General features: G+C 45.9%; 2 non-coding genes and 4 pseudogenes across 2 annotated transcripts; all 6 read left to right on the top strand.

The window, feature by feature from the left end:
• The first annotated feature begins 4275 nt into the window (after positions 1-4275).
• LOC142721869 (U2 spliceosomal RNA) lies at positions 4276-4465 on the top strand. The gene has a single exon (XR_012874226.1). It is a non-coding gene; the product is annotated as a U2 spliceosomal RNA (small nuclear RNA).
• A 1276-nt stretch (positions 4466-5741) lies between these two features.
• Positions 5742-5883, top strand: LOC142721838 (U2 spliceosomal RNA; annotated as a pseudogene).
• Positions 5884-12291: 6408 nt separating this feature from the next.
• On the top strand, positions 12292-12516 carry LOC142721886 (U2 spliceosomal RNA; annotated as a pseudogene).
• Positions 12517-18854: 6338 nt separating this feature from the next.
• On the top strand, positions 18855-19025 carry LOC142721828 (U2 spliceosomal RNA; annotated as a pseudogene).
• Positions 19026-20297: 1272 nt separating this feature from the next.
• On the top strand, positions 20298-20399 carry LOC142721834 (U2 spliceosomal RNA; annotated as a pseudogene).
• A 5543-nt stretch (positions 20400-25942) lies between these two features.
• Positions 25943-26135, top strand: LOC142721879 (U2 spliceosomal RNA). Its single transcript, XR_012874236.1, has one exon. It is a non-coding gene; the product is annotated as a U2 spliceosomal RNA (small nuclear RNA).
• Positions 26136-27678: the final 1543 nt, after the last annotated feature.

Below are 27678 nucleotides of genomic sequence, written 5' to 3'. Positions count from 1 at the left end.
AAGAAGGATGGTAAGAAGACGACAGTCCCCCCCCCCCCTCTCCCGGCCCTCCCTCGCCCTACCCTTCCCACCCTCCCTCGCCCGGCCCTCCCCACCCCCCCGTCCCCAACCCCCGTCACCCCCACTGAGGCTCTCACCTTCTCCTACCCACCCATCTCAGTGGTCCTGTCACCTGCACCTCTCCCAACCCAGCCTCCCTTCTCCCCAGCTCCAGCAGCACTAACATCTTCCCCTCCAGCTGCTGGAGTCCTCTCCCTGGAGGATTTTCCCCCTCTTGTCTCCTCAGGTGCCATCCAGAGGAAGAGAAAGGTGAGGGACAGCCCAGCTGCTGAGTCCTCAAAGCGACAAGTCGTGGAAATCTGCGAAGATTCCCTTGCGCAGCAGGAGGAAATGGAGCAGATGGTGGAGGAACTCGTGTCTGAACCTGAGGTCATCGACTTCACAACAGACATCCAGGTGGCTACAATCCTGGAACAATTTCTGTCAGAGGGCCTGCTGGATCTTTCGGACCCGCCAGGCGAGGAGGATCCGCCCGACCGGACTGGTAACTAAGGTGTATCGTTTGCACTAACCTTCTTTATTCTCCCCCATGGCTGCTAAACTTAACATCTTTAGCCTCAATGTGAGGAGTGTTAGAGATAGGACTAGATGTCAGATGGTGCTAACTTTTCTTTCCAAGCAGTCGAGTGATGTATTTATGCTGCAGGAATGTACTCTCCCCTCTTCCAGGTCATACCATCATCTGGCCAGGCAGTGGACCCATGGCCCGTCCTACTGGTCTGGTGGGGGCGACTGTAAGTCTGCAGGGGTTGCCATCCTGATTAGGGGAAGCGTATTTACTGTTGACTCTGTCCAGGAGCTCGCCTGCGGCCGCTTGTTGGTCGTAGACGGTTCCTGGGCAGGAGAGCCGATTAGGCTCATCAACGTATACGCTCCCCCTATGAAGGCTGAGCGCCTGGAACTATTCCGGACCCTGCGGACCCAGCTCGCCACCACTAGGGCAGTGGTGATGGCCGGGGACTTCAACTGCCCCATCGAAGAGGATGGACGAAGTTCCGGCACTTCAATCAAACTGGATGTCAGTTCCAAACTGCTTATCGAGATGGTAACCGAAGCATCCTTGCAGGACGTTGTGGGCTCCATGGGGATCGGCTCTGTGAACTATTCATGGAGCCGACCCGATGGCTCACTTCGTTCTCGGATTGACTTTGTGTTCACCTCCCGGGCAGTCAAGCAGCATGGGCACTCCATGATCCCCTGCTTCTTCTCTGACCACAGGGCCATTCTCTTCCAGGGTGCCATCGGCCACGGTTTTCCTCCCGGCCCTGGCTCCTGGAAGCTGAATTGTGCCCTGCTGGAAAGAGAGGAGGTACTGGCGGAACTTAGAGACGCCTATATTGTTTGGAGGAATGATAAAGTTTTCTTTGACAAAACCTGTGACTGGTGGGAATATGTTAAAGTTGAATTTCGTTGTTTCTTTCAGGCAAAAAGTCGTCAACAGGCGTGTGAGAGGAAGAGAGACTTCAGAGAGATGCAGCGTCAGCTGCGATCCCTGCAAGACCTCCTTCAATGCGGCTGGGACGTCAGGAAGGAGCTGGAGGAAGCCAAAAAGGGCCTGAAAAGGCACTTTGAGGAGGAATCCAAGCGAATTGTCTTTCGTTCCAAGGTGGAGAACCTGGAGAAGGGTGAGAAATGTAACTCGTTCTTTTTCAGGAAACTCCATGCCGGCCACACGCCCCTGAAGGAACTCCGAGATGAGACCGGAAACATGCATTCTGGGAAGAAGGAGGTGATGGGAGTCGTCACAGACTACTACCGAAACCTCTACTCCCGGAAAACCACTGACCCCGAAGCCGCCGATAAATTCCTGTCAGGTATCACTAATCATCTTGATCCTGCAGGTACGGAGGCTATGGATGTACCCCTGACGGTGGAGGAACTGCTCTCTGCCGCTAAATCCTTCAGACCCGGCAGGACCCCGGGCAGTGATGGTCTCCCAGCAGAGCTCTATGTAGCGCTGGGGGACTTGATCTGTCCGGACCTGCTGGAGCTCTATGAGGAGATGGTGGTGGAGGGTAGAATGCCACCGTCCTTGAGAGAAGGCATGATCACGATCTTGTATAAGCGGAAGGGGGAGAGATGTGACCTGAAAAACTGGCGCCCCATCTCTCTCCTGAACGTGGACTACAAGATCCTCGCCAAAGTATTGACCAACAGACTGAAGGTTGTCATCAGACAGATCATCGGATCGGACCAAACCTGCGGCATTCCTGGCCGCAGGGTGGCCGACAGTCTTGCCCTGGTGAGGGACACGGTGCATTACATGCAAAGCCGCCGTACACACGCGGCCCTGGTCAGTCTGGATCAGGAGAAGGCTTTTGACCGGGTCTCTCACGAATTCATGGGTAAGGCTCTGCGTAGGCTGCGGCTTGGCAGGTTGTTCTGTTTGTATGTTAACCTGATGTATTGCGACATTTACAGCTCGGTGCTGGTGAACGGCTGGAAGACTGACCCCTTTCCTGTATCGTCGGGGGTTAGACAAGGCTGTCCTCTTTCACCTCTCCTTTTTGTTTGTGTTATAGAGCTCTTCGCAGAGGCTATCCGGCAGAATGGAGAGATCAGAGGGATCACCGCACCAGGTCCAGGACACTTCGAGGTCAAATGCTCGCTGTACATGGACGATGTGACCGTCTTCTGCGCTGACCAGAGTTCGGTGACTGCACTCGTCCAGACCTGTGAGGAGTTCGGACGCGCTTCAGGGGCAAAAGTCAACTGCGGGAAGTCGGAAGCCATGCTCTTCGGAAAGTGGTACCTGCCTTCTCCTGCCTCCTTCCCGTTTACTATCAAGCCGGACTTCATCAAAATTCTGGGAGTCTGGTTCGGTAAGGAAGGTGCAGCCCTAAAGTCGTGGGAAGAACGCTTGGCCAAAGTCAACCAAAGGATCGGACTGTGGAGCCTCAGACAACTCACTATTGAGGGCAAAGCAATGGTCCTGCGTAACGAAGTCTTGCCTGTGCTACAATACACTGCACAGGCATGGCCCCCTCTTGCCACCGTCTCGAGGGCCATTACCAGGACTGTGTTTCGCTTCATCTGGGGCTCGAAAATGGACAGAGTAAAGCGGACTGTTATGTACAAGGAGCCCCGCAAAGGTGGGAAGGGTATACCCGACATTCCCACTCTGCTGCGGATCGCCTTTGTATGTGACTGTGTTCGTAGGACTCTGAGGACAGCAAACGGCTCTGCGGGCAAGGCCATGTCCCGCTACTTCCTCCTTCCCCTCTGGCGAGGTTTTGGCTGGGACAAGTGGGACAGCTCCTTCCCTTACAACTGGCACGCTCCCTGGTTCTACGGAGATGTCGTCCGGTTTGTGAGGGAGCATCAACTGGAGGGTCTTAAGCCCGACTTGTGGAAACCTAAGACGATCCACAAGCACATCAGAGCAAAGGACTCACTGGAGTCTGTTCCAGGGCTTCATGCCGACACGTTGGAGACTGTTTGGACTAACGTGTCATCCGGCAGGTTGACCAACGGGCACAAGGACATTTCATGGATGGCCATCCAGGGAGGACTGCCTCTTAGGTCATTCATGCATGCCCGCAACCTGTGCAAGACCCGGTACTGCCCCAGGTGCCCCTTCACGGAGGAAACATCTTTGCACATTTTCTGGCAGTGCCCCTTTGCACAGGGTCTGTTGAAAGCCTTGGAACACGAACTCAAGGACTCAGTACCCAGGAACAGACTGTCGTACCGCTCGGTACTTTATGGACTATTTCCTGGGAATACCACGGATGGAGCAATCCAGGAAGCCTGGCGCCTTATGAACTGCTTTAAGGACGCTATATGGTTTGCCAGGAACCGTCTGATTTTGCGGAGAGAGAGTGTGTCCGTCCAGGACTGCCGCAGGCTGATCCACAGCCTGCTCAGAGACTATTCCACCTGGGACAGCCCGGACGTCGATGAGGAAGAGGACTGATACTCCCCTTCCCCCCACTCTCCCTTCTTGTGTGTTGTCTTTCAATAAAGCTTCGGGCCTGTGATTTCCCCCTTCCCTATCCCCTCCTACCCACTCCCCTATCCCATCACTTGTCTGTAATGCTTTGTTGTTTGGCGTTAGTGAATGCAAGAATGTTAGTGTAGCATGTGGTGTAATGTATAGCATAGGCTAGCCTGTACTGTGTATTATACTGTCATGTTATGTTTGACGACTGTTATTATTTATTATTTGCTGCTTCATGGCTTGCGCTGCGTCGCAGTAATGTTTGTATGATGACGATTGATTGTCAATAAAGCAATTTTCAATCAAAAAAAATCTGTTCTTATCAGTTTAATATCTGATACGTCCCCTATCTGGGGACCATATATTAAATGGATTTTTAGAACAGGGAGATGGAAATAGAGCTTGCTCTGTCCACTCCACGCATTGACCTGGTATTGCAGTATTTCCAGGACCGGTGCACCCTTCCCTTATGTGTTGACTAAAATCAGATTCCAAAAGTGCTATTTGTGTTTGCTATTGTTTTTGTCTTTCTGATGGGATCTCCCCTTTTAATCCCATTATTTCAACACCTGTTGGACAATGCATTTGTACAGTCATGTGTGATAATGAGCTCATTTATTAAATGCAATTAATGAATACATTGCCACCTCTTGTTGTGTGTGTGTGTGTCTTCTGTGTTTCTGTGTTTCCGGCATTTCACATTGGAACAGCTCATTCACCTTCCTTGTCTTCTCTCCGCCCTCCCTCCTAGGTAAGTTAAAGAGCTGCACCTGAGCCAGCCACTGATTGATGCAGCACCACAGTCAAATAGTGGAGTGGAGTGGAGTAGGGGAACAGCAAACAGCCATTAAAGCAGCCAGCCGCCTACCCGCCACAATGGACCTACCTGTGTACACTAGATGGATGTGATGGAATGTACTGTCGTCCCTACATTTCAAGAAGAAGTAAGAATTGCAGTTGCAACAAACCCTTGCTTGCCTACAAAGAGAGCAGCAATTTGGATTTGTTACTATGTTACCTGGAAGAATAACAAACTGTGCAAGGATGGAGGTTGTAGGAGCAAAGAGAAGTTGTCTGTAAAGTTGGTGGATGCCTATTTTCCATTTTGCAGTCCCTTGTCTCCCTCTTGTGGCCTCCTGGAGGCAAATAAATGTGCAAAAAAAAGACAGCCTGGCGGCCGGCTGTTGCAGTGTTGCCCTCTCAGGCAACACTGAGTGACTGACTGAGCCTCACCGTCTTATATAAAGTTCAGACGGAACTTTGCACGTGTCATAGTGGAGCCCTCAGGATTCCAGAGCCAGCTTTCTGACATCATAATGGGGCCTGCCTCAGAGATAAAAGCCTGGGCCCAGGCAGTGTTGTTCAGTGCTGCTCAGCAGGCAGCACAGGACTGGATTAAAGCTGATACAAGGTGTGAAGGAACAAGGGGTGGCTGTGGGCATGCACTTGCTGCCGCTGCCAGTGTTTATCTGCATGGCAGGAGGGCATTTGGGCGTTGCCAGGAAGGCGTTTTTATGTAGATTCCTCCTCTTTCAGCACTGCATTGTGGTGCAAGCAAAAGAAGCAAATCCTGTCTGGCTTCCTCTCCGGCCTTTATTCACCTCCCTCCCGCTTAGTAGCTGTAAATGTGTGTGAGCCTGCAGGGCCCCATGGAATTGCCTAGGAGTAGGCTGAATCAATCGCTGCAAGGGGTGAACAGCAGTATGGGACAGGCTCGGGCAAGGCAAGGGCCGCTCGGGTTATCGCTTCTCGGCCTTTTGGCTAAGATCAAGTGTAGTACTTTAGGGTATTGCCTTGTTTCTTGGTCAGGAGGTGCCCTGGTACCCTTTTCCTTGGCCTGGGGGGATCGTCTCTTTTACAAGAGACTTCACCCCTCTGCTGCTATTGGGGAGGAGGATTAGTCCAGGGCAACGAGGAGCGATCACCCACCTGACACCTCGGTGTTGAAGGTTTATCCTGAAAACCATCAGAATGGAGGCCATACCGGAATATATGAAGACCAGGAATGCTGTTCGTTTTACGGTGACGGAACTGGAAAGGACCAAGAAAGACCTGCGTTTTCTGAGCGAAGATTTGTTGCTGGGACTGTTTCGGCTGAGCAAGGAGGACATACTGGCTGTAATGGACTACCCACGGAGAGGTGTTTATGACGTCACGTTCATCAATGAAGAAACGTATTTGAAGTTTTTGGGAATCATGTTGAAGTCACGTGAAGATCCTAAGTTGGGAGGTGTGGTGATGGTACCACACTTTCCTGTGTGGCAGCGACTTGTGACCGTCAAGATGTACTCGCCATATGTTGAAGAGGAGGATATTAGTATATTCCTAGGAAAGTATTGCGAGAAAGTTGTGGAGAAAGGCAAAGTTCTGAATGAATTTGGCTTTTGGACCGGGAAATGGAGATTTTTTTGTTCAATGAAACTGGACAGAACTTCAGGAAAAATGGTAACCCCACCAGCTCGCTTTAAAATTGGAAACACGACTGGAGATTTGTTCTTTTCTGGGATGGACATTTTTTGCAGGAACTGTAAGAAATATGGGCACAATACAGCAGAATGTCAAAAGACTGTCTGTACGAAATGTTTGCAGGAAGGCCATAGCTACCAAGACTGCAAAGAGGAAAAGATTTGTAACATGTGTGGAGAGGCTGGGCATGTCTTCAGGATATGTCCAAAGAGACATAGAAGAGGAGTGCAACAAGAGAGTGGAACGAGTATGGAGAAAAGTAAATCGAATGTTGAAGAGGTTGCTTCAGTAACGGAAAAAATGGAGAATAGTGGAGGAGAAAGTGTTAAAGATATAGATATGGGGAAAGAAAAAATGGCTGAAAAAAGAAAAATTGAGAAAGCTAATATATCTAAAGAAGAAAGTGAAGAAAGAAAGAAGATAATGAGAGAGGTTATGATTTTACGGGAGAAGGCGGATATAGAGGATTTGCGTGAAAGAATAGAATCGCATTTGTCAAAACATTTTTTCCGCTTTATGGAAAGATTTAGCATACCACCTTGGTTGGTGGAAGAGGTTAAAAGTGAATGGGATGGTGAAACCCTGAAGCAGGAACAATTAGAAATGCTTGTTATTTTTGCGATGAAAAAAGGCTTGGTGCCATGATTTAAATGGCAACAGGTATGGATGTATTTGTGTAATGTATATGTATGTTCAATAAATATATTAAAAGAGGAAAATTAAAAAAAAAAAAAAAAAAAAAAAAAAAAAAAAAAAAAAAAAATATATAAAAATTTTGCAAAAAAAAAAAACAATACATTTTTCATTATGATGATCCAAGTCTTAAGATTTGAGGTTTAAGATTTTAGACTTGAGACCTGAGTGAAAAAAAAAAAAAAAAAAAAAAAAAAAAAAAACCTTATTGGATCAGGTCAGAAGGCTTCTTTTGGGGTCCTCCTTGTGGGGGCCCCGGGTAAACGAGTTGGGATCTTGGAGGTGCGAAGGACGACGACATGGCGGTTCGAGGGGCGGAGGACACGATCCGTTTTCAGGTAAAGCCTGCTTTCCTAAGGAAAATTTCGTTAAAAGAAATCGTGGAGGAGATCATCTTTGGCGTTTTGGAGCTTCGTGTATCGGATGTGGAGAGCCTGCAGGATTTCTCTAATCAAGGTACTTTTGATATGACTTTAACCAACGAATATATGTGCATGGATGCAATGGAGAAAATCAGACTAAGTACTGCAGAGATTTTGAAGAAAGTGGATGTTGAACCTTTATTCAAGCAAGCAAGAAGGGTCCTGATTGTGCATATGTACAACACCAGATTTTCTGAGGAACTTTTAAAAGCATACTTGTGGCGGTTTTGTGAGGAAATTTCTGCTGGAGAGAGACTAAAAAACTCATATGGTATACCTAATGGTAAAAGGAGGTACTTGGTGGTGTTTAAAAAAGACAAGAATGCTTTGGAGGGATATTTATGTCCACCTGCTTCGTTTTCTATAACTGGGGAGAGAGGGTTCTGTTTCTTTAGAGGACAGCCAGAGTTTTGCAGGAATTGTAGTAGATATGGTCATACTAAGGATAGGTGTGTGAAGGGGGAGGTGTGCAGGATTTGTGGGAGTTCTTCACATAAGGCTGCTAATTGTGGTAGTGCAAGGGTTTGTGATTTATGTGGGTTGGCTGGTCACATGGCTAGGAAATGCCCTGAGCATGGGGAGGTTTTTACTTATGCTCAAGCTGCCAGGAGAAATGTAAGACGCAGAGTGCCAAATGTGGAGGGGTCTGGTGCCAAACTGCGGCAAACTGATGCAGGGATTGGGGCATCATCGGCTGATTTCGCTGAGGCTGGAGAACCCCAATCGCTCGGAAATGTGGGTTTTGTGGATACCGCAGGAGTGGGGCTCCCTCCCGACAGTGGGGAGTGTGAGCTAGTCCACATGGAGACTGTTCCTACAGTGGAGCAGGCATTAGACCTTCCGCAGGAGGCACAATGTGCAATTGGTGATTTGGAGGTAATGATGGATGAGTTTTCTCAGGTGGCAGCTGAAAGTGATTTGGGTGTGGTAAGCCCCGTTAGTCTCCCTGATCTGGATGAGGTTGACTCAGATGACTTGTTAACGCCTGGACAAAGAAGTACTAGGAGAGCCTCTGGTGAGGATGAAAGGCCTGTGAGGGCAGTATTGAAAAAACCAAGGTTTGATCATGCCAATAGGTATGCATGCTTATCTGTAGAGGCAATGCCTTCCTATTCAGGGGACGGTGGGGGTTTTGAATCTCCAGGTTCGCCTGTTATTGAATATTTGGAAAAAGAAGAGGTTGAGAAGTTAAAAAAGACTAGTCAGTTTAAAAAGTAGTTTTGATTAAAATTATAATGGCTAAGTATTGTATAAAACTTGCTTTTATCCTTATAATGGCATTGATAGTAGCTTCCCTTAATGTTAGGAGTATAGGATCTGAATTTAGAAGGGCAGCAATCCTTGACCAATTAAAAAATGTTAAAGCTGACATCATTTGCATACAGGAGTGTGCTATTCAGATCGCTCCAGCTGAAGCTGAATGGAATTGTGGGAAATCCTTTTGGTCGGTCGGTGGTGAGAATCGGAATGAAGGAGTGGGTATTCTCCTTAAGAATAATAATATTACAGTGAGTGATTTTAGAATTATTGTACCAGGTCGTTTTATAATTTTAGACTGTGTTTTTTTAGGTCATAAAATTAGGGTTTTTAGTATTTATGCTCCTGCTGAGAAGCAGGCTAGAATTTCCTTTTTTGAGACACTTAAATTATATATGCCTGGTCGTGCTTTTACAATTGTTGCAGGGGATTTTAATTGTATCAGAGTAGTAGGGGATAGAGAAAGTGTGGCGGAGGTAAAATTGGACTTTTCTTCTAAAATTTTAAATCAGCTTATTTTAGATTTGAGATATCACGATGCTGGAGTATCAATTGATGGTGAGGATAAATATACTTACCTGGCGGAAAGTGGAAGGGCCAAATCCAGAATTGATTTTATTTTTGCCTCTGAAGGTATAAAAACTAGGAACTGCAGACATCAGAGAAATAGTTTTTCAGACCATAAAATGGTTTCTGTTGAATTTTGTTTTAATGAGTCTCTCAGGTTTGGAAGGGGGTTGTGGAAACTAAATACAAGTTTGCTGCAGGAGGTTGGCGTATTGCAGGAATTAAAAAAGGTATTCAAATTTTGTGTTGAGAAACAATCTGATTATGTAGATTTGTTGGGTTGGTGGGATTGGGCAAAAGAACAGATGGTTTCCCTCCTTCAAAGAATAGGTATCAGGAAGGCAAAAGAGAGGAGGGAAGAGGAAGCCCGTTTGACGAGGAAGTTGGAGACTCTCCAGAAGTTTAAAAGTGCAGGTTGCGATGTGGAGGAGGATTTAAAAATCATAAAGGATGAGATAAAGAAAGGTTTGATGGATCGAGGGAGGCAGATTGTGTTCCAATCAAAGATCAGGCATTTGGAGGAAAACGAACAGTGTTCGAGGTATTTCTTTAAAAAAACTTTTAATGCAAAAGGGATTATTTCTTCAGTTTTAACACCTACAGGAGAAGTTTGTGGCAAGGAAATGACTACTGAGGTTTGTAGGTTTTATCAATCATTGTTTGGAGTGGATGAGGCGGCATGTGATAAAGAGATTTATGACTACTGTAAAAACGTGGAGAATAATATCTTGCTTGAAGATAAAGAAAATATGACTAGTGATATTAGTGAGTCAGAAATTAAAAAAAGTATGGACGCCATGGCTAAAAATAAGACCCCAGGGCGTGATGGGCTCCCGGTTGAATTTTATCAAGAATGCTGGTCTTTTATTAAGGAACAGGTGGTGAAAGTTCTGAGATATGCATTTGATAGTGGGGGGCTTTCAACCTCAATGAGGCAGGGAGTGGTGACTTTGATTCATAAGAAGGGAGATAGGAGGGAAATGAAGAACTGGCGTCCTATCACCCTCCTGAATACTGACTATAAGTTATTAGCAAAGATCATTGCAGGAAGGATGAGTCAGGTGGTAAAATATATGGTTGGTATGCACCAAACTTGCGCTGTCCCTGGGCGTAGGATATCGGACAATTTGTTGTTATTACGTGATCTGATATTTTATGCAAATGAGGTGGATATATCTTTAATATTGGAGTCAATTGACCTGGAAAAGGCTTTTGACAAAGTTTCCCATCGTTTTATGTTCGCAGTATTGAAGAGGATGGGAATACCTGCTAAACTAATGATGATGATCCAAGGGCTGTATAATGGGGTAGAGAGCCAGGTATTAATTAATGGGAACGTGAGTCCCTCCATAAAGGTTAAATCCGGTGTGAGGCAAGGGTGCCCGCTCTCACCAATTTTATTTGTGTGTGTTATGGAGCCTTTGTTTGTTAGTTTACAAAATGATAAAAAAATATCTGGTTGTTTTATTCCTGGAGGCGATGGGCATCAGGTCAAGTCACTAGGATACATGGATGACGCAGTATTTGTATGTACCTCGGTGGCCGATCTTAATCGAGCCAACTTACACCTTAGAATCTTTTGTGCAATATCAGGGATGAAAGTTAATTGGGACAAATGTCAGTTGTGTAACTTTGGCAAGCAGGTACAAGTGAAGGTGGACAGAGTGATACAGACAGATAACATTGAAGTCTTGGGAGTTACCTTTGAGAGGGATCTCAAGGGTAAACACAGCTTCTCTCTATTAGAGGCTAACGTAGACCAGAAGCTTGCCTTCTGGAAACTGAGAAGCCTGTCCCTGAAAGGGAAAGTATTGGTTATAAAGTCGGTAATCCTTCCTCTGCTGTTGTATGTTGCTGTAATTTTCCCTCCCAATAAGTTATGGGTAAGAAGAATTACCAGAAAATTATTCGTGTTTTTCTGGAACTCCAAAATGGAGAAACTAAGACGGGAGGTGGTCATGAGGAAAACGATTTTGGGAGGGTATGATTTTCCTAACATTGTTGTGTTTTTAAATCTGCACTATTTATTGTTGATTTTTAAAACTGTGAAAGGGGAAAACAGAGCGGCAGATATGATACGTTACCTGGCTGGATGGTTGATGGTGAAATGGAAATGGTGCGTAAGAGATTTAAAACGGCCGATATCCTGGAAACTGCCTGTATTTTATGTCATCTTAAAATCCTTTTATGTGCGTTTTAATCTGGGTACTGCAGGTGACATTGAGAAAAAGAAAATTATTGACATAGTTAGGAATAACGAGGTTTTATGTGAGGTTCCTTTTTTAAATAACACACAATCTGCTAGAGTTTGGAAGCTCTTTAAGACACCTGGAGTATCAAATAGACAACATGATGTGGTTTGGTTGACTTTACATAACTGTCTTCCAACAAGGTCTCTCCTCGAGAGAAGAGGTGTGGGAGTATCAGAGGTCTGTCCCAGGAGTGGCTGTGGAGGTATTGAAGATGTAAAACATGTATATTGGAATTGTAATTTTACAAAGCAGGTTTTATCCCTTTTAAACCGGCTCTTAATGTTCTTATTGAAATCTAATGCTTTTAGCTATGAGAATATTTTGATTGGATGTGATTTTACAAAACTTGAAAATGTACGTATTTATTGGATTGTCTTTGCTATTTTTAAAGAAACTGTCTGGGATGCAAGAAATCTTATTATTTTTAGGAAGACTGTTTTAACTCCAAACGATGCTGTTAAACTGTTTTTATCCAGGCTGCATACTGTGTACCTCTATGACAAGAAAAGGTGGGGTGAGGTTAAGGCTGAAGGTATGTGGAATGTTAAAAAATGGAACCTGTATTGTTAACGCAAGTAAAGAAATAAATTTTCTGATATGACTCATATGATGTAAGGTCTAACCGCAGTATGAAGTAGCTTTTATGTGAAATAAGATGCGGATAGTATATAAACTGATGAGTAAAAAAAAAAAAAAAAAAAAAAAATCTGTTCTTATCAGTTTAATATCTGATACGTCCCCTATCTGGGGACCATATATTAAATGGATTTTTAGAACAGGGAGATGGAAATAGAGCTTGCTCTGTCCACTCCACGCATTGACCTGGTATTGCAGTATTTCCAGGACCGGTGCACCCTTCCCTTATGTGTTGACTAAAATCAGATTCCAAAAGTGCTATTTGTGTTTGCTATTGTTTTTGTCTTTCTGATGGGATCTCCCCTTTTAATCCCATTATTTCAACACCTGTTGGACAATGCATTTGTACAGTCATGTGTGATAATGAGCTCATTTATTAAATGCAATTAATGAATACATTGCCACCTCTTGTTGTGTGTGTGTGTGTCTTCTGTGTTTCTGTGTTTCCGGCATTTCACATTGGAACAGCTCATTCACCTTCCTTGTCTTCTCTCCGCCCTCCCTCCTAGGTAAGTTAAAGAGCTGCACCTGAGCCAGCCACTGATTGATGCAGCACCACAGTCAAATAGTGGAGTGGAGTGGAGTAGGGGAACAGCAAACAGCCATTAAAGCAGCCAGCCGCCTACCCGCCACAATGGACCTACCTGTGTACACTAGATGGATGTGATGGAATGTACTGTCGTCCCTACATTTCAAGAAGAAGTAAGAATTGCAGTTGCAACAAACCCTTGCTTGCCTACAAAGAGAGCAGCAATTTGGATTTGTTACTATGTTACCTGGAAGAATAACAAACTGTGCAAGGATGGAGGTTGTAGGAGCAAAGAGAAGTTGTCTGTAAAGTTGGTGGATGCCTATTTTCCATTTTGCAGTCCCTTGTCTCCCTCTTGTGGCCTCCTGGAGGCAAATAAATGTGCAAAAAAAAGACAGCCTGGCGGCCGGCTGTTGCAGTGTTGCCCTCTCAGGCAACACTGAGTGACTGACTGAGCCTCACCGTCTTATATAAAGTTCAGACGGAACTTTGCACGTGTCATAGTGGAGCCCTCAGGATTCCAGAGCCAGCTTTCTGACATCATAATGGGGCCTGCCTCAGAGATAAAAGCCTGGGCCCAGGCAGTGTTGTTCAGTGCTGCTCAGCAGGCAGCACAGGACTGGATTAAAGCTGATACAAGGTGTGAAGGAACAAGGGGTGGCTGTGGGCATGCACTTGCTGCCGCTGCCAGTGTTTATCTGCATGGCAGGAGGGCATTTGGGCGTTGCCAGGAAGGCGTTTTTATGTAGATTCCTCCTCTTTCAGCACTGCATTGTGGTGCAAGCAAAAGAAGCAAATCCTGTCTGGCTTCCTCTCCGGCCTTTATTCACCTCCCTCCCGCTTAGTAGCTGTAAATGTGTGTGAGCCTGCAGGGCCCCATGGAATTGCCTAGGAGTAGGCTGAATCAATCGCTGCAAGGGGTGAACAGCAGTATGGGACAGGCTCGGGCAAGGCAAGGGCCGCTCGGGTTATCGCTTCTCGGCCTTTTGGCTTCGATCTGTAGTGGGTTGAAGTCAGAGGGCAAGGTGCACTGGTGGAAACCTACCTGCTCGGCCTTTTCGGTTTTCGGACCGAACTGCTGCTATTGAGGGGTGGCTGAAAGCTGGTGTGCCTTTTTCTTTGGAGGATCTGGAACCTATTCGTGGAGGGATTCTTTCGCTGGACGTGTGGATTTCGTGTTTTCCATTGGAATCAGGAGGCGATCGAGCTCTTTTCAAGGGCTTTTTTTCGTGCTGTGGAGGAAGAAGAAATTCGTTGGAATATGGCTTATGGAAGGAGAACACCAGGAGAATGGCGAGGATTTCAGGATAATCGGCCTGACTTCTTTGATGATAAGTATGGCTTAAAGGATACTATTCGGTTCTTCGTGTCCCCAGAAGTCCGACAAGAAAAAAATCTAAGGTACCTTTATGACAAAATACTAATACCGGTTATGGAATTGGAGAAGAAGAACTTCTTTTGTATACAAACCTTCTTCTCTAGGGGAATTTATGATGTGACTTTGGAAACAAATGCATTATGCGAAAAGGCATACACCCTTTATGAAGCTAATAAGGGGCGAGATGTTTTTAAGGGGATAAAAATTGCCCCATTGTTTCAATTTCAGGCAAAATTGTTAACCATACAAATGTATAGTCCATTTATAACGGACCAAGAGGTGGAATCATACCTCTGGAATTTTTGTGAAAAACTCTCCCTAAAGCAACATGGGATGACGGATTTCGGAGTGTGGAATGGAAAGCGAGTATATTATGCTACGTTTAAAAAAGATCCACAGGAAGAAGGAGGAGTCTGTAGGCCCCCGCCTGTGGTGTTTATAAATCGTAGTAGAGGATATTTATTTTTTTCAGGGATGCCTCCCTATTGCAGAAGTTGCAAGAAATACGGCCACAGTGATGATAACTGTAAACGCTGTATGGACTGCCCGATGAGTATTCATCAAGAGGCAGATTGTCCAAAACGTATGGAAGAAATACCTGAACCACAGCAAGTTGAAGAGGTAATGGAGGAGGTTCAGGAGGAGGTTCAGGAGGAGGTTCAGGAGGAGGAAAGAGAGTCTACGGAGAAAGAGAGGAAGGAGAAGGAGAGAAAGGAGAAGAGACGAGAGGGAAAAGAAAAGAGGCAAGAAAAAAAAGAAATTAGGAAGGAAAAAGAGGAAAAGAAAAAAGTAAAAGAAAAAGTGGAAAAAATACCTGAAGTAGTGGTAACCCAGGGATCTGAAGCTGGGGGATCTGGACAAACAGAAGGTATCACTGTAGTGAGGGAAACCCCTTCAGATAGTCCTGTGGAAGAGGAGGGCCTTACTGAAGAGGTAATGGAAACGACATTAGGTAATTTGAAAAGATGTTTAGATGATGAAGCAGAGGCGAAACGTGGAAATATTAGTGGTGAAAAAAGAAGAGTGATAGAAATTTTGGAAGTCGTGTCACCCTTAAGCTCTGTTAGTTCGGAGGCTTTGAGGATAAACGAGTATCCTTCTACCACTGATGAGGGCGGGGGAGATAGCCCTGGAATTGTCATTAAAAGATGATCAGTATAGCTTCCCTGAATGTTCAGGGGTTAAAAAATTCAAAAAAGAGAGTTGCTTTATATGACTTTTTTAATAATGAAGCTTATGATTTCATTTTTTTACAAGAATGTAATATAGAGAAAAGTATGTGTTATGAGTTCTATAAAAAATATTGGAAAGGAAAAGCCTTTTTTTCAGGAGGTAATGAGCAAAAGAGCGATGGAGTAGGTTTTTTATGTAGTAAGGAGTGGAAAGTGGAGAAAATTCAAGAGATTTATCCGGGGAGGATAATGATGATAGAAGTGAAGAAGACTAATAAAAAAATCAAATGTTTCTGTGTGTATGGATACACAGAGAAGAGTAAGAGAATCCAGCTCTTTGAAATTCTGCAGTTGTTCCTTACAGGTTCGGACCCTATTATAATTGGAGGAGACTTTAACTGCCATCTGGAAAATAAGAAAGATGGTTCAGTATCATGCCTAAAAGGAATTCTCTCATCAAGTAATTTAAAAGATATGTGGGAAATATGTGGCAAAAAGAAAGAAGATGAATTTACATGGAGTAGGAAAAACTCTAGGTCTAGAATAGACTATTTTTTTGTATCAGAGCATTTTAAAGGGTTATCTTTTAAAACTGATTTTAACTGTTTTTCCGATCATAGATTGATCAAATGTACGTTAGAATGTGAGAGAATGGAAAGCAAAAAATCTTCACATTGGAAATTGAATACAAAACTATTAGAAGATGAGAACGTAAAATCGGAATTTGGTTCATTCTATAAAAAGTTGCAGTGTAGGAAAAGCAGTTTTAAGGATGTTTTTGAATGGTGGGAGTTCGCAAAATCTCAGATCAAAACATTTTTCATTCGTATTAGTAAAAGAAAGGCGAGAGAGAGAGTGGAATTATATGAATCTCTAAATACGAAACTCCAGTGTTTTTATGTCTTGAAAAAGAGTGGTGTAATGATGGATGATGAGATTGAAGGCATTAAAAGCCAAATTAATAGAAGTTTGTATGAAAAAGGAAGGGAAATCATATTTAATTCGAGAGTAAAAATTTTGGAATGTGATGAAAAATGCTCAAAGTTCTTCTTTAAAAAAATCATCAATAAGAGAGATTATATTGACAAGTTGGAGGGAGAGGTGGTTTTGGAAGGTAAATTGAAAAAGGCACATGAGTTTTATGATAACTTATTTTCTGAAAAAAAGAGTGATGGTTCTTTAAGGGACCACTTTATCAATCAACTAGATAAAAATTTTAATAAAGAAGAAATAGGTCTTTTATCTGAAGATTTTACTGAAAATGAAATTTATAATACTGTTAATAGCTTTTCAAATGGGAAAACACCTGGTTTGGATGGTTTACCGATAGAGTTCTATAGGGTCTTTTGGAAGTTGGTGGGTGTGGATTTTTGTGATATCATTTTTAGGGTGCTATCCTCTTTTAAAATGCCAATATCATGGTCTGAAGGGTTAATTGTTTTACTTTTTAAGAAAGGGGATAAAGAAATGATAAAGAATTGGAGGCCTATAACGTTACTAAACATGGATTATAAAATTTATGCAAAATTATTTGCTAATCGTTTGAAAAAAGTAATTTCATCGGTAATTGAGGAGGATCAGACATGTGCTGTGCCAGGGAGAAAAATTACAGATTCATTACTCTTGATTAGAGATGTATTATGGGATTTTAAAGATCGTGATCAGGATTTGGCATTGATCTCATTAGATTTCGAAAAAGCATATGATAGAATTTCCCATTTGTTTTTATTTCAGGTTTTAAAAAAGCTTGGTTGTCCTGATATGTTTATTAAGTGTATTAAGAGTTTATATTCTAGTTGTTTCAGTAAAATTTCAGTGAATGGCTTTTTATCGGAAAAGGTTAAAATGAATTGTGGAGTGAAGCAAGGGTGTCCTTTGTCGCCAATACTCTTTATTTGTGCCGTGGAACCACTTTTATGTGCAATAAGAAGGGATAAAGTTATTGATGGTGTTTTTATACCAGGGAATAAAAATGAGCGAGTTAAAATTGTGGCATATATGGATGACATTACGGTTTTAGTTAGAAGTTTGAGAGGGTTTAATAGGGTATTACGAGTAGTTGAATGGTTTAATGGTGCATCTGGTTTTAAAATAAACTGGGAAAAATCAGGGGTTTTATTGATAGGGAATCTTAAGTTGGAAAGGGAATGTAAATTATTAAGTGTAGTAGATATGAAAATTCTAGGTATTCATTTCTCACAAAACTGTGGAAGTATAAAAAATTGGGAATCTCTCTTGGAAAGGGTTAAAAAGAAGGTGGATTTTTGGAAACTAAGGTGCCTATCAATGGAAGGGAAAATCTTAGTGATTAAACAAGTTCTATTGCCTCTGATTTTATATGTATCTGCTGTTTTTATGCCCTCAAACATTATGATGAAAAGAATTATTAAGGTATGTTTTAATTTCTTTTGGGGTTCAAAAATGGAGAGAGTAAGGAGAGTAGAGTTATATAAATCGAAAGGAAATGGTGGTAAGGGTTTCCCTGATCTTAGACAGTTTTTATTTTGTAAGTATTTATCACAGTGTATTAGTATCCTATGTGGACCTGAATCAAAGTTGAGAGCCTTTGTAATATATAATTTTGGTTTTTTCATAAGGAAGTATAAATGGATCAATATAGATCTAAAGAGACCATATAGGTGGTTGCCTCCAGAGTACTATTTAATCTTAGAGAAAATTATAAGAGAGTTCAATCTGGCAGAAGAAGGAAAAGAGGTTCTTATTAATCATAAAAAAATATTAAAAGTCTTAGAGGGTAGAACCATTTGCAGCCCGATTGAACGGTTTACTCCCCAGGTAGTTAAAAACATTTGGAAATGTGTTAACCATCTTTGTTTGTCTAATGATCACAAAGATCTATTATGGTGTATGATAAAGGATTGTTTACCAACAAAGGATTTCCAATATAAAAGACGACTGAATCGGAATAGCCAATGTCCTAGAAGTGGTTGTATTGATGATGAAACCACAATGCATGTTTTCTGGAATTGTGATTTTGCACAAAAAGTGTGGAAAAAGATAAGTAAGTTGGTGAGCATGGTGAGTAAAGTTAACTATTTTAATTTTAACTTGATATTTTATGGAATTGGAATCGGGGAAAATGAGTTTCAAATAGTTTGGCTGATCTTAGCATCAGTTAAAATGGCGCTATGGAGGTCCAGGAATATTTTACTATTTAAAAGGGATGCTTTAACTGTTGATGATTGCATACGTCTAAGCCTAAATTATTTATTTATCTATTTTTGGAAAGAAAAGAAAGAACTAGGAATAGAGAAAGCAGAAGAAAAATGGAAGCAAAAGAAATGGAATTCTGTAATGGGAGTGTAGAATAGATATTTAGGGGGAAATAATGTATAAATATACTTACCTTTTACGATGATGATGTGAGTCTTGAGATCTGTGAAGAGAAAAAGATGGTGATTTTAAGTTTTGAGACTTGTGATCTGAGTAAAAAAAAAAAAAAAAAGAAGAAAAAAAAAAAAAAAAAAAAAAAAAAAAAATCTGTTCTTATCAGTTTAATATCTGATACGTCCCCTATCTGGGGACCATATATTAAATGGATTTTTAGAACAGGGAGATGGAAATAGAGCTTGCTCTGTCCACTCCACGCATTGACCTGGTATTGCAGTATTTCCAGGACCGGTGCACCCTTCCCTTATGTGTTGACTAAAATCAGATTCCAAAAGTGCTATTTGTGTTTGCTATTGTTTTTGTCTTTCTGATGGGATCTCCCCTTTTAATCCCATTATTTCAACACCTGTTGGACAATGCATTTGTACAGTCATGTGTGATAATGAGCTCATTTATTAAATGCAATTAATGAATACATTGCCACCTCTTGTTGTGTGTGTGTGTGTCTTCTGTGTTTCTGTGTTTCCGGCATTTCACATTGGAACAGCTCATTCACCTTCCTTGTCTTCTCTCCGCCCTCCCTCCTAGGTAAGTTAAAGAGCTGCACCTGAGCCAGCCACTGATTGATGCAGCACCACAGTCAAATAGTGGAGTGGAGTGGAGTAGGGGAACAGCAAACAGCCATTAAAGCAGCCAGCCGCCTACCCGCCACAATGGACCTACCTGTGTACACTAGATGGATGTGATGGAATGTACTGTCGTCCCTACATTTCAAGAAGAAGTAAGAATTGCAGTTGCAACAAACCCTTGCTTGCCTACAAAGAGAGCAGCAATTTGGATTTGTTACTATGTTACCTGGAAGAATAACAAACTGTGCAAGGATGGAGGTTGTAGGAGCAAAGAGAAGTTGTCTGTAAAGTTGGTGGATGCCTATTTTCCATTTTGCAGTCCCTTGTCTCCCTCTTGTGGCCTCCTGGAGGCAAATAAATGTGCAAAAAAAAGACAGCCTGGCGGCCGGCTGTTGCAGTGTTGCCCTCTCAGGCAACACTGAGTGACTGACTGAGCCTCACCGTCTTATATAAAGTTCAGACGGAACTTTGCACGTGTCATAGTGGAGCCCTCAGGATTCCAGAGCCAGCTTTCTGACATCATAATGGGGCCTGCCTCAGAGATAAAAGCCTGGGCCCAGGCAGTGTTGTTCAGTGCTGCTCAGCAGGCAGCACAGGACTGGATTAAAGCTGATACAAGGTGTGAAGGAACAAGGGGTGGCTGTGGGCATGCACTTGCTGCCGCTGCCAGTGTTTATCTGCATGGCAGGAGGGCATTTGGGCGTTGCCAGGAAGGCGTTTTTATGTAGATTCCTCCTCTTTCAGCACTGCATTGTGGTGCAAGCAAAAGAAGCAAATCCTGTCTGGCTTCCTCTCCGGCCTTTATTCACCTCCCTCCCGCTTAGTAGCTGTAAATGTGTGTGAGCCTGCAGGGCCCCATGGAATTGCCTAGGAGTAGGCTGAATCGCTGCAAGGGGTGAACAGCAGTATGGGACAGGCTCGGGCAAGGCAAGGGCCGCTCGGGTTATCGCTTCTCGGCCTTTTGGCTAAGATCAAGTGTAGTATCTGTTCTTATCGGTCCTTGTAAGGATAGATAGCTCGGAGAACCACTGGGGGCTATAAACACTAGCTTAGCGATCCAAGAGCGTTCCAGACGAAGCCGGCGACGAACTGCGGAGAAGAACCACCGAAGACGAAGATCCAGAAGGGAGAAGCCGCCATCGGGGAAGAAGCTCCGGGAGATCGCTGCCGGGAAGAAGAAGGAGAACTGCGACAGAGACCTTCGGAGAAGAGCCGCTGCTGAAGGGGATCTTTGAAGAAGCTCGGCCGCAGAAGAAGCTCGACGAGGAACCGCTGCGGAAGAAATTTCGTGGAAGAACCTCGGCCAGCAAGGAGAAGATTTGCATAGCTCCGCCCCCTTCGGGAAAGAGCTATCGAAGATCCTCCCCAAGCGACAGGAACAGCTGGAAGAAGCCATGGCCTCAACCAGCAACCCTGCCACCCAGAAGAAGAAGGCTGATGGACCAGGTGAGCCGGCCCAGGCCAGGACATCTCCTCCTGAAGCCTCCTCAAGCCAACAGGCCACCAGGAAGCCGAACCAGGCTGCTCCAACCCTGGAGCCCTGGATGAAGCAGACGGTGGCCCTGAAGCTGAAGGAGGTGGACGGGAGAGTGCCGGACATGACGGAAGAAGTGTTCTGCCAGAAGATGCTCCTGGACCAGGGCTTCGCTAAGCCGGAGACCATCAGCATCCAGGCCTTCATGACCGGGATGTTCTTCGTGACCTTCGCTTCGATCAACATCTGCAGAAGGTACTGGGAGATGGTGAAAGCGGCGAGGCCTGAATCCCCTTTCTCTCGCTTTGTGGGCAACTGCCCTGTCCAAAGAGAGGAAAGGCGGGTGACGGTCTCAATGCGGAACCCACACACCCCCGGCAAAGACATCACCACGCTCCTGAAGCGGTTCTGCACAGTGGTGAGGGAACCCACTCACATCCTGAACGGACTCGGCTTCTGGACTGGCAAGTGGTCGGTAATCGTCCGACTGAACAAGGATTCCAGCGCGGAAGACGGCCTCCAACACCTGCCCCAGTCATTCTCGCTGGGCAACTCCTACGGCCTCATCTACTACCCGGACATGCCGCAGATCTGCAGGAGATGCAGCAAGAAGGGTCATTCGGTGAAGGACTGCAAGGAGGACGCCTGCAAGAACTGCCGGGTAACAGGACACGAGACCAAAGACTGCCCGAAACGGACAATGTGCAACCTCTGCGGACAAGCAGCCCACTCCTACAAGGACTGCCCGAAGAGGGATCGATCCTGGGCAACTGTAGCGGCGAAAGCTCCGGCCAGAGGGAACCCCGCCCCAGCCAGAGCTCCAGCGGCGCAGAAGACCGGGAATAAGAAGGATGGTAAGAAGACGACAGTCCCTCCCCCCCGTCTCCCGGCCCTCCCTCGCCCTACCCTTCCCACCCTCCCTCGCCCGGCCCTCCCCACCCCCCCGTCCCCAACCCCTGTCACCCCCACTGAGGCTCTCACCTTCTCCTACCCACCCATCTCAGTGGTCCTGTCACCTGCACCTCTCCCAACCCAGCCTCCCTTCTCCCCAGCTCCAGCAGCACTAACATCTTCCCCTCCAGCTGCTGGAGTCCTCTCCCTGGAGGATTTTCCCCCTCTTGTCTCCTCAGGTGCCATCCAGAGGAAGAGAAAGGTGAGGGACAGCCCAGCTGCTGAGTCCTCAAAGCGACAAGTCGTGGAAATCTGCGAAGATTCCCTTGCGCAGCAGGAGGAAATGGAGCAGATGGTGGAGGAACTCGTGTCTGAACCTGAGGTCATCGACTTCACAACAGACATCCAGGTGGCTACAATCCTGGAACAATTTTTGTCAGAGGGCCTGCTGGATCTTTCGGACCCGCCAGGAGAGGAGGATCCGCCCGACCGGACTGGTAACTAAGGTGTATCGTTTGCACTAACCTTCTTTATTCTCCCCCATGGCTGCTAAACTTAACATCTTTAGCCTCAATGTGAGGAGTGTTAGAGATAGGACTAGATGTCAGATGGTGCTAACTTTTCTTTCCAAGCAGTCGAGTGATGTATTTATGCTGCAGGAATGTACTCTCCCCTCTTCCAGGTCATACCATCATCTGGCCAGGCAGTGGACCCATGGCCCGTCCTACTGGTCTGGTGGGGGCGACTGTAAGTCTGCAGGGGTTGCCATCCTGATTAGGGGAAGCGTATTTACTGTTGACTCTGTCCAGGAGCTCGCCTGCGGCCGCTTGTTGGTCGTAGACGGTTCCTGGGCAGGAGAGCCGATTAGGCTCATCAACGTGTACGCTCCCCCTATGAAGGCTGAGCGCCTGGAACTATTCCAGACCCTGCGGACCCAGCTCGCCACCACTAGGGCAGTGGTGATGGCCGGGGACTTCAACTGCCCCATCGAAGAGGATGGACGAAGTTCCGGCACTTCAATCAAACTGGATGTCAGTTCCAAACTGCTTATCGAGATGGTAGCCGAAGCATCCTTGCAGGACGTTGTGGGCTCCATGGGGATTGGCTCTGTGAACTATTCATGGAGCCGACCCGATGGCTCACTTCGTTCTCGGATTGACTTTGTGTTCACCTCCCGGGCAGTCAAGCAGCATGGGCACTCCATGGTCCCCTGCTTCTTCTCTGACCACAGGGCCATTCTCTTCCAGGGTGCCATCGGCCACGGTTTTCCTCCCGGCCCTGGCTCCTGGAAGCTGAATTGTGCCCTGCTGGAAAGAGAGGAGGTACTGGCGGAACTTAGAGACGCCTATATTGTTTGGAGGAATGATAAAGTTTTCTTTGACAAAACCTGTGACTGGTGGGAATATGTTAAAGTTGAATTTCGTTGTTTCTTTCAGGCAAAAAGTCGTCAACAGGCGTGTGAGAGGAAGAGAGACTTCAGAGAGATGCAGCGTCAGCTGCGATCCCTGCAAGACCTCCTTCAATGCGGCTGGGACGTCAGGAAGGAGCTGGAGGAAGCCAAAAAGGGCCTGAAAAGGCACTTTGAGGAGGAATCCAAGCGAATTGTCTTTCGTTCCAAGGTGGAGAACCTGGAGAAGGGTGAGAAATGTAACTCGTTCTTTTTCAGGAAACTCCATGCCGGCCACACGCCCCTGAGGGAACTTCGAGATGAGACCGGAAACATGCATTCTGGGAAGAAGGAGGTGATGGGAGTCGTCACAGACTACTACCGAAGCCTCTACTCCCGGAAAACCACTGACCCCGAAGCCGCCGATAAATTCCTGTCAGGTATCACTAATCATCTTGATCCTGCAGGTACGGAGGCTATGGATGTACCCCTGACGGTGGAGGAACTGCTCTCTGCCGCTAAATCCTTCAGACCCGGCAGGACCCCGGGCAGTGATGGTCTCCCAGCAGAGCTCTATGTAGCGCTGGGGGACTTGATCAGTCCGGACCTGCTGGAGCTCTATGAGGAGATGGTGGTGGAGGGTAGAATGCCACCGTCCTTGAGAGAAGGCATGATCACGATCTTGTATAAGCGGAAGGGGGAGAGATGTGACCTGAAAAACTGGCGTCCCATCTCTCTCCTGAACGTGGACTACAAGATCCTCGCCAAAGTATTGGCCAACAGACTGAAGGTTGTCATCGGACAGATCATCGGATCGGACCAAACCTGCGGCATTCCTGGCCGTAGGGTGGCCGACAGTCTTGCCCTGGTGAGGGACACGGTGCATTACATGCAAAGCCGCCGTACACACGCGGCCCTGGTCAGTCTGGATCAGGAGAAGGCTTTTGACCGGGTCTCTCACGAATTCATGGGTAAGGCTCTGCGTAGGCTACGGCTGGGCAGGTTGTTCTGTTTGTATGTTAACCTGATGTATTGCGACATTTACAGCTCGGTGCTGGTGAACGGCTGGAAGACTGACCCCTTTCCTGTATCGTCGGGGGTTAGACAAGGCTGTCCTCTTTCACCTCTCCTTTTTGTTTGTGTTATAGAGCTCTTCGCAGAGGCTATCCGGCAGAATGGAGAGATCAGAGGGATCACCGCACCAGGTCCAGGACACTTCGAGGTCAAATGCTCGCTGTACATGGACGACGTGACCGTCTTCTGCGCTGACCAGAGTTCGGTGACTGCACTCGTCCAGACCTGTGAGGAGTTCGGACGCGCTTCAGGGGCAAAAGTCAACTGCGGGAAGTCGGAAGCCATGCTCTTCGGAAAGTGGTACCTGCCTTCTCCTGCCTCCTTCCCGTTTACTATCAAGCCGGACTTCATCAAAATTCTGGGAGTCTGGTTCGGTAAGGAAGGTGCAGCCCTAAAGTCGTGGGAAGAACGCTTGGCCAAAGTCAACCAAAGGATCGGACTGTGGAGCCTCAGACAACTCACTATTGAGGGCAAAGCAATGGTCCTGCGTAACGAAGTCTTGCCTGTGCTACAATACACTGCACAGGCATGGCCCCCTCTTGCCACCGTCTCGAGGGCCATTACCAGGACTGTGTTTCGCTTCATCTGGGGCTCGAAAATGGACAGAGTAAAGCGGACTGTTATGTACAAGGAGCCCCGCAAAGGTGGGAAGGGTATACCCGACATTCCCACTCTGCTGCGGATCGCTTTTGTATGTGACTGTGTTCGTAGGACTCTGAGGACAGCAAACGGCTCTGCGGGCAAGGCCATGTCCCGCTACTTCCTCCTTCCCCTCTGGCGAGGTTTTGGCTGGGACAAGTGGGACAGCTCCTTCCCTTACAACTGGCACGCTCCCTGGTTCTACGGAGATGTCGTCCGGTTCGTGAGGGAGCATCAACTGGAGGGTCTTAAGCCCGACTTGTGGAAACCTAAGACGATCCACAAGCACATCAGAGCAAAGGACTCACTGGAGTCTGTTCCAGGGCTTCATGCCGACACGTTGGAGACTGTTTGGACTAACGTGTCATCTGGCAGGTTGACCAACGGGCACAAGGACATTTCATGGATGGCCATCCAGGGAGGACTGCCTCTTAGGTCATTCATGCATGCCCGCAACCTGTGCAAGACCCGGTACTGCCCCAGGTGCCCCTTCACGGAGGAAACATCTTTGCACATTTTCTGGCAGTGCCCCTTTGCACAGGGTCTGTTGAAAGCCTTGGAACATGAACTCAAGGACTCAGTACCCAGGAACAGACTGTCGTACCGCTCGGTACTTTATGGACTATTTCCTGGGAATAACACGGATGGAGCAATCCAGGAAGCCTGGCGCCTTATGAACTGCTTTAAGGACGCTATATGGTTTGCCAGGAACCGTCTGATTTTGCGGAGAGAGAGTGTGTCCGTCCAGGACTGCCGCAGGCTGATCCACAGCCTGCTCAGAGACTATTCCACCTGGGACAGCCCGGACGTCGATGAGGAAGAGGACTGATACCCCCCTTCCCCCCACTCTCCCTTCTTGTGTGTTGTCTTTCAATAAAGCTTCGGGCCTGTGATTTCCCCCTTCCCTATCCCCTCCTACCCACTCCCCTATCCCATCACTTGTCTGTAATGCTTTGTTGTTTGGCTTTAGTGAATGCAAGAATGTTAGTGTAGCATATGGTGTAATGTATAGCATAGGCTAGCCTGTACTGTGTATTATACTGTCATGTTATGTTTGACGACTGTTATTTATTATTTGCTGCTTCATGGCTTGCGCTGCGTCGCAGTAATGTTTGTATGATGACGATTGATTGTCAATAAAGCAATTTTCAATCAAAAAAAAAAATCTGTTCTTATCAGTTTAATATCTGATACGTCCCCTATCTGGGGACCATATATTAAATGGATTTTTAGAACAGGGAGATGGAAATAGAGCTTGCTCTGTCCACTCCACGCATTGACCTGGTATTGCAGTATTTCCAGGACCGGTGCACCCTTCCCTTATGTGTTGACTAAAATCAGATTCCAAAAGTGCTATTTGTGTTTGCTATTGTTTTTGTCTTTCTGATGGGATCTCCCCTTTTAATCCCATTATTTCAACACCTGTTGGACAATGCATTTGTACAGTCATGTGTGATAATGAGCTCATTTATTAAATGCAATTAATGAATACATTGCCACCTCTTGTTGTGTGTGTGTGTGTCTTCTGTGTTTCTGTGTTTCCGGCATTTCACATTGGAACAGCTCATTCACCTTCCTTGTCTTCTCTCCGCCCTCCCTCCTAGGTAAGTTAAAGAGCTGCACCTGAGCCAGCCACTGATTGATGCAGCACCACAGTCAAATAGTGGAGTGGAGTGGAGTAGGGGAACAGCAAACAGCCATTAAAGCAGCCAGCCGCCTACCCGCCACAATGGACCTACCTGTGTACACTAGATGGATGTGATGGAATGTACTGTCGTCCCTACATTTCAAGAAGAAGTAAGAATTGCAGTTGCAACAAACCCTTGCTTGCCTACAAAGAGAGCAGCAATTTGGATTTGTTACTATGTTACCTGGAAGAATAACAAACTGTGCAAGGATGGAGGTTGTAGGAGCAAAGAGAAGTTGTCTGTAAAGTTGGTGGATGCCTATTTTCCATTTTGCAGTCCCTTGTCTCCCTCTTGTGGCCTCCTGGAGGCAAATAAATGTGCAAAAAAAAGACAGCCTGGCGGCCGGCTGTTGCAGTGTTGCCCTCTCAGGCAACACTGAGTGACTGACTGAGCCTCACCGTCTTATATAAAGTTCAGACGGAACTTTGCACGTGTCATAGTGGAGCCCTCAGGATTCCAGAGCCAGCTTTCTGACATCATAATGGGGCCTGCCTCAGAGATAAAAGCCTGGGCCCAGGCAGTGTTGTTCAGTGCTGCTCAGCAGGCAGCACAGGACTGGATTAAAGCTGATACAAGGTGTGAAGGAACAAGGGGTGGCTGTGGGCATGCACTTGCTGCCGCTGCCAGTGTTTATCTGCATGGCAGGAGGGCATTTGGGCGTTGCCAGGAAGGCGTTTTTATGTAGATTCCTCCTCTTTCAGCACTGCATTGTGGTGCAAGCAAAAGAAGCAAATCCTGTCTGGCTTCCTCTCCGGCCTTTATTCACCTCCCTCCCGCTTAGTAGCTGTAAATGTGTGTGAGCCTGCAGGGCCCCATGGAATTGCCTAGGAGTAGGCTGAATCAATCGCTGCAAGGGGTGAACAGCAGTATGGGACAGGCTCGGGCAAGGCAAGGGCCGCTCGGGTTATCGCTTCTCGGCCTTTTGGCTCAGATCTGTAGTGGGTTTGAAACCATTAGGCAAGGTTCCTACAGTGGAAACCTACCTGCTCGGCCTTTTCGGTTTTCGGACCGAACTGCTGCTATTGAGGGGTGGCTGAAAGCTGTAGTGCCTTTTCCTTAGGAGGATCCGGATTCTTTTCGTGGAGGGAGAAATTCTTTGGACGTGGGATTCTGGATTATCGATTTGGATCAGGAGGCGATCGAGCTTGGATTTCTGGGCTGTGAGTATATTTT

The sequence above is a fragment of the Rhinoderma darwinii genome, unplaced genomic scaffold, assembly GCF_050947455.1.
Source record: "Rhinoderma darwinii isolate aRhiDar2 unplaced genomic scaffold, aRhiDar2.hap1 Scaffold_523, whole genome shotgun sequence".
In the NCBI taxonomy this organism is placed as follows: domain Eukaryota; kingdom Metazoa; phylum Chordata; class Amphibia; order Anura; family Rhinodermatidae; genus Rhinoderma; species Rhinoderma darwinii.
Note: the sequence above shows the minus strand (reverse complement) of the source record. Positions and strands in the feature narration are given on the sequence as shown.